General features: G+C 32.7%; 1 protein-coding gene across 50 annotated transcripts in view; it reads left to right on the plus strand.

Moving 5' to 3' along the window:
* SOX6 (SRY-box transcription factor 6) overlaps positions 1 to 12,811 on the plus strand; it is a 581,952-nt gene that overhangs the window by 282,213 nt on the left and 286,928 nt on the right. The window lies entirely within an intron of this gene.

A 12,811-nucleotide genomic window follows, 5' to 3' on the forward strand; every position in this document is an offset into this window, starting at 1 on the left:
TGATCACTTTCAGTATGTTGGAGATAAGCCTTCCAAAGAGCCAGATTACCACCTTACTTATAAATCCCCTCTCCATAAAAAGGTTTTAAGTTTACATTGAAGGCTATAATTAATGTTTCTGATGCTACTATATAAACAACATTAATTAGTGACAAATTCTTTTGATCTCCTAAAACATATTCCAGCTGAAAATACGCTTTCAGTTCTTCTTTTTTTTTCCCCCTTGCAGGTTTGAGAGCATATCTCTGTTAAGACGATACTTTTTTTCCTGAGCTATGGTTTAACTAATCTTGTTTGAATGGGCTATTAAATCTCTGTTACACTCATAATATATACTAATAAGTAGTATAGATTTCTCACTTCGTATTCCAGATGATCTGTCCATAAGCAGGATGTTAAACATCTGTAGTTGAAGCCTTCTGGGACTAACAAATGCATTAATGCCAGAAAGAAATGCGGCCTGGACAATAAGGTCATGGACCATGTGGTAAAGAAACATCTCCAATATTACCAAGTCTGAGTATGCTCTTCATTGTTAATCCTTCCATTTTCATACAGGCAAAAGGACTAATAGATTTAAGTTGTAATCATTTACAGTACATGTTTATTACGTTAATACCAACAAATACACAAAATCCCTTATGTGTCATAATTCTCACAGCTGATATTTTAAAGTCATTTATCCCATAGGCCTCACAATAGCATTCTCTTAGCCACTAATTTACCTCAGAAGGTAGCATCAATAAGTGTTTGTTTATTAGCAAGACTCTGCCTTTATCTTTTAACTTTGTGGCATATGTAGGTCATACATAACAGTAAGGAATTCAGTTTAAGTAACACCTTTAGGCTGGAGTCATTAGAATTAAAACACCTTACTGACTCAAAAAAAAAAAACCCACCCCAAAATAAAAACCAGTGGTATATTTTAGAAGGTAGATTTGTTTGCCTGCTTGTTTATTCATTATTTCATTTCTCCATCTGTGTGTCCGTCCATTCATCCATGCAAGCACTCATTCATTCATTCATTCATTCACTCATTCCATTGAGCAGGATATTACTTATTGAGCCATATGAGAGAAGACACAGCATCTCGTAGTTACCAGACGGTGCAATTTTTCATATATGTAGCAATCTATAGAAAAATGACAGGAACTTTATAAATTGCTTGCTGAAAAAACTATTGATTCCATACTACCCCTCATTTCTTCCCCCCAAAGCTCTGACAGTCGTGAACCCCGTTTACTAAATACGGACATGCTATTTATAGAAATATTCATATTTTTATTGGTGGCCAAAGCACTGCTTATAGGAAAACCTACAGGTGACTAATAGGAGTTGCTCACTAAGTGGAATAATGAATAGTATTAGGTGTCAATTAAATCAAGCTTCCCCGAGGTGCAGGTGCTCCACAATGTACTGACACATTTCAAGTAGCAGTGCCACTTCACCCATGCATATGAACAAGCACATTTGCATATTAAAAAGCTGAAAATTATTTAACTGAAGCAAAAGTCTTTTAGAGATGATGGAGGTTATTAAAACTGTTGACAAGAAAGAAGGTAATTGCCTGAAAATGAGAGATGACATTCTGCTATACACAGGGAACGTTGTTTTTGTTGTATTGTGCAGCAGTGCCTGGGTGTATAACCTATTACATTGAGATTGCTCCTATGCAATTAGACCCTTTTTGTCCTCACTTCAATAAGGCTATGATTATGAAGGATTGAAGAACACTTGGCATATTGAATGTCTGTTGTTTTTATAACTTCGTCAGAAATGACAAAACACGTTTTGTGTCCTGTTTTTTCTTTGTAGGCTTATTGATTCTGTGATTATAATATTCATAAAAGACAATGTGTTCATGGTTGAGCACTCTGTCATTTATACAGGTTTTATTTTTTTTTCTGTCTCAGCATAGCATTTGTTTGAATGCCAAGGTGTTAGTCATAAGATGAGCAGATTTTTTTAAAAGTAAAAGATGAATAGGTGAGAAGTTTATCATGCTAATAATCCCAAATATTACTATTAAAAGTGTCATAAAAATGGGGATAATTTCGTAAGTTTCGAATGGAAATAATTCACCAAGCAAGAAGACTTGAAAGATATTTTGTTTTCTCTTTGATTATGAGTTGTTTATTTTCACTCAGATTTTTGAGAGATCTCTCTGTGCTTTGGTTGCATTCATCGGAAGTAAAGACTCATGGTCCTAGAGGAAGGCACTTCCTTGATAACTGTAGGAGATGGTGTGTCTGGGTTGACTTGCTCCATTCTGTAGGTAGGAACAGAGGCAGGTACACTGAATATGGCTACTGAAACTGAACATTGCAAATCACTGCAGGTGTAGGAAATGTCAGGTTTTGTGCTGTATTAAAATAGTGCTTGTTAAAAGATTTTATATCTAATCACCCTGATTAGGCTTCAGCTCCCAGCAGAGCCATTGTGGCCATTCATAAAGTCAATTTCCATCGTTATACTCTTTCCTTGAAGACGAGTATGCTCTTTGGGGTATAACCAGTATAGAGTTTTCAGCCGGACTTTCAGGCTCATGAAATTCCCCATTTTCCTGTTGGGCCAATCAGCTTCCGCTTTTATTTTTGACACAGATTTAAATCCAGGACTGGTTTGTCAGAGGCAGAAGGGAAAGGATCTGAATAAACCCAAATGTATCCAGAAAGTTTTCTAGGGGGTTTGTCGTTTACGTGCTCTTGTATTCTTTGATTTGGATGCATCTGGGCTTTAGTAAATTAAGAGGCACACCTAGGGTTTTTGTTAGCAGCTGTCTAGTGATTTATCTAATCTGACATGTTCATTTCTTTAAGTTGGAGAAGGAAAATGTCTTTAGGCACAGCAATCTGACTCTTGATTAAAAAGATAAAAGTGAGATACCCGAGTTCTTTTCGAACTCACATTATTTACTGCCTGCTGAAAACCTTAGCTATTTAAAAGATGAAAATCCTGACCTACCCATGCTCAAAGAGAAGATTTTAGAAGCCTCCAAAGTATGCCAAACTTGTTACTTCACAGGTACAGATTGCAGACTCTGCACCTTAATTTCCATTCACATAAGCCTGGTAGTTGTATGGAATAAAGTGATTTTTATTCCAATGACTGTTAGGCGATCTTGTTTAAAAATGTTGAGAACAATCTTAACCTTCCTCCATAAAACTGATTTTAGTAGGGAGTAATAATGGTTTTTAACTATATGAATAGTTAATGAAAACTATTTTCTTGGTTGATTAAAATTTTTGTTTTAATTCTTGCAATTTGTTTTGGTGCTTAAATTTTTTTCCTCAATAAACTCATTGATAGAAAGATACTTAATGCTAAGAATTCATTATAATATTTTATCTGACCTTTAAATAAACATCAGTTTGTAGGTTGAAATTTTAAAAAACAGAGGTAAAAAATCAGCTTTCATTTTAATTTGTAAAAAATTATACTTTGAATGAATTCATGTTAAATATGATTTGTTTAATAAAGACTGAGATAAATGTGAGATGAATCATGGATCTCTGGATGTGCTCTGGAAAAGAAAGTATTGTATAAAATACTTTTCCTTTGTCAAAGGATAGCTTCTATTTAGAGACATTATATAGCACTAGGGAATCAAGGGTGTACTTTTTGACAACTGAACTTTCATGAAACTTCTCTGCTGTGTATACCACTGAAAAACCTTCATAGGCTTACATATAGTATATGCTCATTAATGTTTCTTAGGATGTGAATAAATGAACGAATGAGCCCTAGAATATATAACTGAGTGGTGAATAGGAATATAACATTGCTTAGAAAGGCTTGAAGAAAATTCTAGCCTTAAGTCATATCTGTTTCTCTCCACTTTGATATCTATTTGTGACAACTACACTTTCTTATACTTTGTATATCTAATGCCCAAAGAAACAAGTAAAGCCAACAAACCATTTTGTTGTGAGGTTGGGAATGGTAAAAATGAGACTAGAAAACCAATCAAATGAACAGGCACACTAGGCTTTATGGACAGAGACTGGATGATGTATTTGGGGGGCTGATCCATAATAGGATAACTTGACAAATTCAAATATGTTGGTAGACTAGGCCCTGGCATAATCTTGAATTCAGCAAGGGGTTGAAGAAACTGGACATAATGGGAAGGCAGTCTTCTGAATCAGGGCCATTCCAGGGAATATTGGACCCGTGGGAAATTTCACTGTACTTCTGTCTTTTCTCTATTCCCTCTCCTGAACATTTTCCAGGTAAAGTCAAGCTAATGAGTAACTAGTATAGCTCTAAAGTTTGAAAGGCAGCATGAAGCCTGCAAGGTATATATAAAGGTGGAGGAGACACTTGCTTGGAAGCTTGGCTCAGTTTCTCTCCTTCTCTTTTTTTATGCAGATTCAATGTACAGGAGCTTCAAGATATTTCATTTGATTGTTTGTTTTTGAGCTTCAATGCTTTTTAAATTTTATTTTCAACACATCTTTCTTCTTCCTTGGTCATTATTTCAGAATCCGTGGGAAACCTGGGAACCCTCTGACAGCCTGACAGTACCCAAGTCCCTACAAAGCTCCACACTTATGTGTGGAGTCAAATATGTAATGGCTTTATTTTATATAAATGGGTACACCAGGAATTCTCTGGGTTTTAGTTTGTTAGTTTAATGATGCTCTAACTGTACATAACACTGTAGTTTACAGTTCGTGAAGAGCTTTCACATATGTTATTTGAGTCTCCTAGAAATTTTGAATGGAAAGGAGAACAGACATTATCCTCACCCTATTGTAGAAGTGAGGAAATTAATGATTAATGTGTTGAGTAGCTGGTAAATGGGAAGCTGAAGGAAAACTTTAAGTTACTTTGTACCTACATCAGTGTTTTTTTGTGTTCTTCCATGTTGAGGTTTTACATGACAAGTGAGGTGTCAGGAAGTAACTGGGTATCACGGGGCCCTCTATTTAAGCTATCGTGCATCACAAGTTCATCTGAGGATTTGGTTAACTCATTGGCTTATGCTTTATTGGACCATTGTTAGTTTGTCTTCAAGGTGAGGTGGCTCTTTTATGGCCAGAATGGTCAGTTTAGGAGAGCAAGGGAGAGGGAAGGAGGGAGAGAGAGAGAGAGAGAGAGAGAGAGAGAGAGAGAGAGAGAAGAGAAAGAGAGGAGGGAAGGTGGGAGAGGGAGAGAGAGGAAGAGTTATTAAAGGAGGAAAGATTGAAAGAGATGGTATAGCCCCTATAGCATGTCCCCTTCTCTCTAAATTCTTAATCAAATAATCTGCTCTTGAGTGATTTATTTCATCAGAATAACAGGTATACATTTCACAGATTCATCTACAAATCATATCAATAATAGCAACAAGTATATTTCCATTTGTGTGGCTTGAAAAACTCAAATTTTGATTTTTCTTATTTTTCATAACAATCATTTTTTGTAAAAGAAAAAGTGCTTTATTATAGAAAATTTCCAAAATTACCCAAAAATAGAAAATATAATGGCCGCTTATGTACCTATCATGCGGCTGCAAAAAGTATCAATATTTATGATAGTTAAGAGTCTCTTCTGGTTTGCCTCCTTCTCTGTTTTTTATCTTATTTTTCCTTCCCCTCCACTATGTTCTCTCACTGCATCTAGCTGACTATTTTTTTGGCTTGATTAAAGTTTAATTTAAAATATCTAAATTATGAAATAAGTGAAACTTACAAAAGGTAATAGAATAGACATCCAAACTTCTGCTGCCATGATTAAATAAATATTAACATTTTCCTTTTGTATTCTTTGTATGACACAAAGGCATGAAGTTGCAATAATTGAAAGATGGAAAATGGGGATAAAGCAGAGGAAATAGGATGAGTATGGTAAAAGCACTTTGTAATTTCTTAGAATATGCCTGCTAGCATTTCCTTTTTACAAGATAGCACTCTACATAACAATTCATGTAGCCCATTAATACCATATGGAACATATTGATCATCATATTAGAGATAGGAATATCTTAGTTAAGCATTTTGACCTGCATTTGGTTCATAGGGTTGTCCTGGGGTATCCTTGTCCTTGGTGTTTACTAACAAGCTCTTGCTGTCAGTTGTGCCTGCTGACAAGTCCCTGATTGTTCACAAAACGTCATCAGACTTTTATTGTCATTGCTTAGCCACAAGGCTGAGCTGCACTGGTCCTAGTGCACATTGAGATGCTTTTTTGTAGTTTCTCATTCTGACAATTACAGTGGGCCCGGTAAAAAGTGTTTTCCTGTTAGAGAAGAAAACTCTCTTCAGAAGCACTAAATAAGACAATGACTAAAAATTCATTTTACTTAAAAAAAAGGGAAAAATCTATTAAACTATATTTCAAGAAGCTCAATTTCTTAAATTTGTGTGTTCTTTTATATTGGAATAATACATCTTGCCATTTTATGTTTTTATTTCGTCTTTTAAAAAGACTTATTTATCTTAGAGAGAGAGCAGGAGCAGGACAGAGGGGGAGGGAGAGAATCCTCAAACAGACTCCCCACTGGGCATGGAGCCAGATGCAGAACTTGATCCCAGAATCCTGAGATCATGACCTGAGCTAAAACCAAGTCATTTAACACACTGAGCCTCCTGGGTGCCTCCATCTTGCCATTTTATAAGGTATATAACAGAAAATGATTTACAATGTTATTAGGTACACCAAATTTTTGTTATTTGGGAAAATCAAAGAATGGAAAGTATATTAAGCAAACAGATATTTTTAATTGAAGATTCATCCAAAAACTCATTATTTTTTGTATCTATTGAAAATGTTCCCAAAAATTTTAGGTAATTTTCCTGCCATAGCAGATTAATACAGGTAGTATAATTGAATGAGGTTTTTGATTTAGAATCAGACAACATCTCAGAGATATTACTGAGTCTTTGTGATCATCATGTGATATAACATGATGGAATATATATAGAAAACTGGGTGGGTTGTTCATTCATTCATTCATTCGTTCACAGACATTTATTGACTTCTTATTGTATGTCAAGTACAATACCAGGCACTGGGAAGTTGAAGAACACCTTGGACATTTTTTATTTTTTTATTTCTTCTTGAATGTTTTTTTTCACAAATGATTTTTTTCTTATTTTTTGATATTAAATAAACCTGATCAGCTACTGTTATATTTTTTGTTGTCGTGTTAATTAGGATTTTAGTGTCATTTATTTTATTTCTCATATTTAATGAAAGAAAACTGGTTTATCTATGGTCCAGTTAGCTTTACTGAACTGCACCTACCCTTCCAAACAAGCTTTGAAATAGTCTATTCCATATAACAAATTATGGTTGAGAACTGAAGTGTATGCTCTGTCTCTTTTTATGTACATTAACTATGTGCTAATGGCCACAAATATGAAAAGGTAAGAAGGTGTTTAGAGTTTAGGCCATGCATTTTATCATTATTTAAAAATAATTTAAAATATTCAACCAATTAAATGAGTACAGTGATAGGCACGTGGGACAAAAATTGAAATAAAATGTAACTTGACCAGAAGCGATTCACAAGAGAAGCAGTGGGCAATAAGTTTGATGTGGATGCAGGAGCAGATTGATACCATTGATACCCATGGACTTCGTAGCAACTGTACTTCCCTACCATAGCTCTCCTAACACACTTCTCTATTTACCTCATCATGTGTCTGTGTTTCCTACTAAACTGAAGCTCAACCAGGATAGGCAATTTATTTTTTTAATTTACCTTTTACCATCTAGAATCTAGCATGATGCTTGGGACAAAGGAGGTGACCAATATAAATCTGTTGGATCAGCTGTAGTAATATAAATTATCAAGTTTTATAAAGGAAGCACGAATGAAGAAGACTATAGAATAAAGAATAGAAGAAAACTAAAACATCCTTAACGCATATAAGTTTGAAAATATTTCTATATCTAGATAGAGTTAAAACTAATTTTATTTGTATTGTGTCAGAGCACTTTTAGCAGATATTTTTGCCTATTGATTTGACAATGACATTTGCAAATTAAGAGAATTCCTGAAGCAATAAAAACTAAATTACATTCAGTAAAAAAAGAACCTTAATTCTATGAAAATTAATAACACATGTACTATAAATATAGTAACTCTGTTAATTAGATTATTTGATTAGCATGAACACCCAGTTCTCTACCACAATAGATACCAGAGGCAATTTGGTAGACTTGAGGGAGAGTATCTGTAGTCTTAGGTAATTGGAGTTAACATTTTAGGGTTGAAAATAGCACTTCTTTTTTGCTAAATATTAGCCTAAGAAGAAAAAAGCATTCCATCTCATTATTAAGTGTAAGCACGTTATTTAAATATCAGCATTAGGAAATTTATAATTGCATCCTGAACTTGGTCATCTTTTATATTTTTCAGGAAACTTTATCTTTCTTTTAAGATATCAAAGATATTTTAGTTATTTTAAACCATAGCTGTTTAAAGGAGAATTACATGGATCTAGAGAACTTTTTTGTTGATGAATGAAATGATAGAACATTATTACTGTTAAATGAAGTTTCTTTTTTAGTATAACAAAACAGTACTAAAAATATGGCACATATAATCATTCTTGTTATAGATACAGGTTTGCTTCTTTCATTTATTTGAGGGATTTCTTGTGCTACATAGTGCTTAACAGCATAAAATCAAAATAAAAAAAAGACTTAAAATAAGTTTTAGTAGCTTTAATGGAAATAAAATTAAAGCCAAAGAAATTATTTCTTAGTATTTTTAGAAAGGGTCTTTTTATGATAGTGTTATGTGTTTATGATTCCTTTTGTAAATTACGGTTTGAAGAAAATCATCTTCTGATAAACTAGAGATACTCTGAAATAATTAATTGTTTCACCTTTTAAACACAATTATTTTGAGCACTTCTATTGTGCAACACCTCTGAAATTATCTACTTTTGTTATAAAATTATTCAAGAATTCCAGACAGTGTTTTAAATGCTATCTTTCTATTTTAATATTTTTAATCATATCTATTTTTAAAAAGTAATTTGCCACATTTTCTTGTTTATGAATTGTTTATAGATGATAAAAATTTCCTGTTTCTTACATGAATATTTGAGTAATTTGTTACTTGAAATTTGGTTTGGATATTGCCGCTCAATTGATATGAACTGAGTGGTATTGAAGTAGAAGTTTTTATTTTTATATTTGTTGATGACTTTCAGCAAAGTCATATATAAAGATACACATATATATATCATACGCTTCTGTATGTGTGTATGCAGATATAATATGTGTGTGTATATATACGCTAATAAAAACAGCAAATAAATTTTGATTCCACCATATTTAAAATTGGTGATTTAAAGAGGTGTATTGTTATCGTGCCAAAATATTAGGCAAATATATGTGTTTGTATACAATCAGATTTCAAGTAGTGAAAGCATTAATTTTAGGAAGGTGGCTTAAAAATACCCAATTTTCATAGCAGATGAAGTAGTAATGAATTACAAAAATGTATAGTTTTTTGATGTAGAAGTGTTTTGACAATTTTTATTTAGTCCGATTTTACTTTAAGTAACTCAAATTCATACTTCTTTTTTTACTGTTGTCTAATAATAAAAGGGATTCAACAAATAATGAATTATTTATATATTTTTAAAATTACAAAAAGACTTGAAAAACTGCTCAGGATCAAAAGGTCTTATTATAGAAATGTGTTCTTTTAACTGCTAATTTTTTCTTAAGAGAGTTAGTGACCTTATGGTCTTTAGCTGGAATAGTTCCACATCTTTTAAATGTATGAAGGGTTCAGAGATTAAATATATACATTATTTGAAGAATTGGGTTTTTTATTAAGCGAATAACTTACAATTATTTCAAAATAATTTCTACTACTTAATTACAAATTAATATTACAGATTCAGACTTTTTTTTTTAGCATTGGATAAGTTTTATGGTGCCTAGAGATGATAGTTTTGGTGAGTTGCGTTTGTTGCTTTCACTTCCCACAAAGTTTCTCCTTTCATAAAAATATTATTACACTGAAGTAATTAATTGAAAACCATCTCTAAGTAAATAAGCATACTGGTGGTGATAAGGGTGTGTGTGTGTGTGTATATATATGTATATATACACATATATGTATATATAATATATGCATATTAGTGTTTACATTTGCATGTGCATATAATTCAGTGAAATACACATGATGATATCATGAATTTTTTTGAACCTTAGAGATAAGAATTTTTGTTGTTGTATTACTTTAGGAAAGTTACCCTTTGAATCTTTTGTAATGTTGGGATGTTATTATTACTTACTTGATGCCATTAAATAGCATGTTAAATGAAGGTTAAATAAGAATAAGTATTATAATTCACTTGTCTGACTTAAGTATAATATTGACAGATATTAATATGGAATCTGTGTTTGTTACAGTTACCACCTAGGGTAACTATAACATGTGTTTTATCTATTAAGTATGTATTTTATTGATGACTGAGAGCCAATAAAGTTCCGCTGGGTTTGGAGTTTGTTTCTGAGAAACACAGTGGGAAAAATCATAAATCAACGTATTTAATAAATATAAATATGTGTGTGTGAGAAAATTGCTCCTTCTTATATAGGAAGAGGATCCTCACAACTTTGATACCAGTAAGTCATGTGTTTTTCATTCAAATCTGCAGAAAAATAAACCTAAAAAAGCTTCTTTGACATAGTAGTTCTGGTCTCTGTTACATGGAGAGAGAAAGCATGCAGGCGAGCTAGCAATGGAACACATATATACAACCAAAAGCAATTTGAGAAGTTATGACTTGTGAACATTTGGCACCTTGGATCTAATTTTTTTTTTTTACAAGAGGTTTATTCTGTTGGTGTTAAAGTTTTTAGAGTTTACTTCTCCTAATACTTGGAAACTTCTTTGGCAGATCAGATAGAGTGAATTTAAAAAGCTCTCTGTATTTAACTCCTGCTGGATGGTAGCTACAAGGAATTTCATCCTCTTTCCACTATGCCACTCTGTTGAGAGTTGATTCTTTCAGATTGTAGGGATGATTTAAATCAATGGTAATTCAACCGACCTGCTGTAATACCAGAGCACATTTTGTTCTTACTAGAAATGGGTTTGGTTTCTGTCGCTATGTAGTGTTTGTACGACTGAAGGAGTTCAGTGAAGGAAAAGAAATTTACTGAAATAGTATATTATTGCATTCTTTCCTATAAGCAATGATAAATATATGCATGTTGTATATTTATACACATAATCATACAATGTAGACATCTCTCCCTGTTTTTAAAAATGCATATTAGTACATAAAGAGATCACTTGTATATAATATAAATGATTCTCTTTAACTACTGGTGTGATCATGCACTTGGTGAGAAAGTAACTCATGGTCTGTAGGGAAGCACAACAATTTCATTTGGATTGGGTTTTCAGCAAGTCATTGTTTCGTTTGGAAAATGTGAAATCGGTGAATGGGCTTGTTCTCTTTGTAGAGGATTACAATAACACACGGAAGCTTATGAGTGCTTCTGACAGATGTGTTGGCGGTTTGCCACAAAGCGAAGGGTGCGGCCCTGACTGACAACTTGCAATTATATTATGATGAATGGTTCTGATGTGTGTTCAAGAGAAAAACCACTTTCTAGAAAGTGAAAGTCATACATACGGTTCCTATAAAAAAAATCAGCTCAAATAAAGTATCATAACTTTCTATTTTATTTTAGCATTTTGGTGGGCTAACCAATTTGAGTGCTTCTCCTTTCACAAAGGTCTCTGTTTTTGATAAATCAAGGACCAAATCCAAAATTTTTGTGGGGAAAACTAATTTGATACCATTTTTGGCATCAAAGTTACTTTATTTGCATTTTTGACAAAACTGACATCTCAAAGAACTCTCTAACGCTTATACAAACACGTAAAACATAGACACATGTCCATAGTGTGGCCAATAAGATTACTGGAGTCAAGCATTCAGAAAGAAACTGTTTTTTTTTTTTTTCAAGTCACTTTTCCTCCTTGATAGATTTTGTTATTTGCTTTCACATTGAAAAATAATGTATCCAAACAACGTGGGTGGACTGAAGCTTTGGTCCTTTTCAAATTGTCTTTACCCTGTTCTGATTTATCTTAGGAAAAAATCTGAATGTGGCATCAGAATGTAGATTTTTCAAGAGTTAGTATGCCTCATCAGTATAGAATTTCATTACTCTGTAATGAAGCTATAATGCATAAAATATGTGTTAACAAAACTGGCATTTTTATCTTCATAAATTTAAGAAAAAATTGACTGGTTTTCAAAAACTAAATCAAATAAAAATGTAAAATTTGGTTGGAATGTCTTTTATTGTACAATACTTAAATTGTGCAATTTGTAAGCAACTTTCAGCAGTTAGACATGGCATATCTTATTTATAATACTATTATATTAAAAATGTAAGTTTTTATCTGATTCTCTGAGGAGCCCAGAGCATGATATTTTTGCAGTTAGGCAAGAAACACCTATTAAACATATTTAGTAAGAAACATTGTAATTATGAGGATGAAATTAAAATACATGCTATAATATTTGGCATGTGAAGGAATATAGCCATGATAGCCAAACTCTTCAGAAATAATAATATAAAAGTAAGGCATTAAATAGTATTATTTTCAAAAGATAATCTCAAAACTGGAGGAAGATGGATTAGTGCTTTATCTTAAATTTCTCAAAATTTATTATTTTGCTTTGTAGAAGTTAAAATAAGATCATATAAAGGTTTGAAAAATATTTGAAAGCAAGTTTTAAATGACTTTAGGTCTCTCTCAGTTTACAGTATCCATTGTTTGTCCTTTGGACTTGTTTTTCTCTAATTCCCTTTGTGACATTTAGGGTGT

Source organism: Vulpes vulpes, chromosome 11 (assembly GCF_048418805.1).
Source record: "Vulpes vulpes isolate BD-2025 chromosome 11, VulVul3, whole genome shotgun sequence".
In the NCBI taxonomy this organism is placed as follows: Eukaryota; Metazoa; Chordata; class Mammalia; order Carnivora; family Canidae; genus Vulpes; species Vulpes vulpes.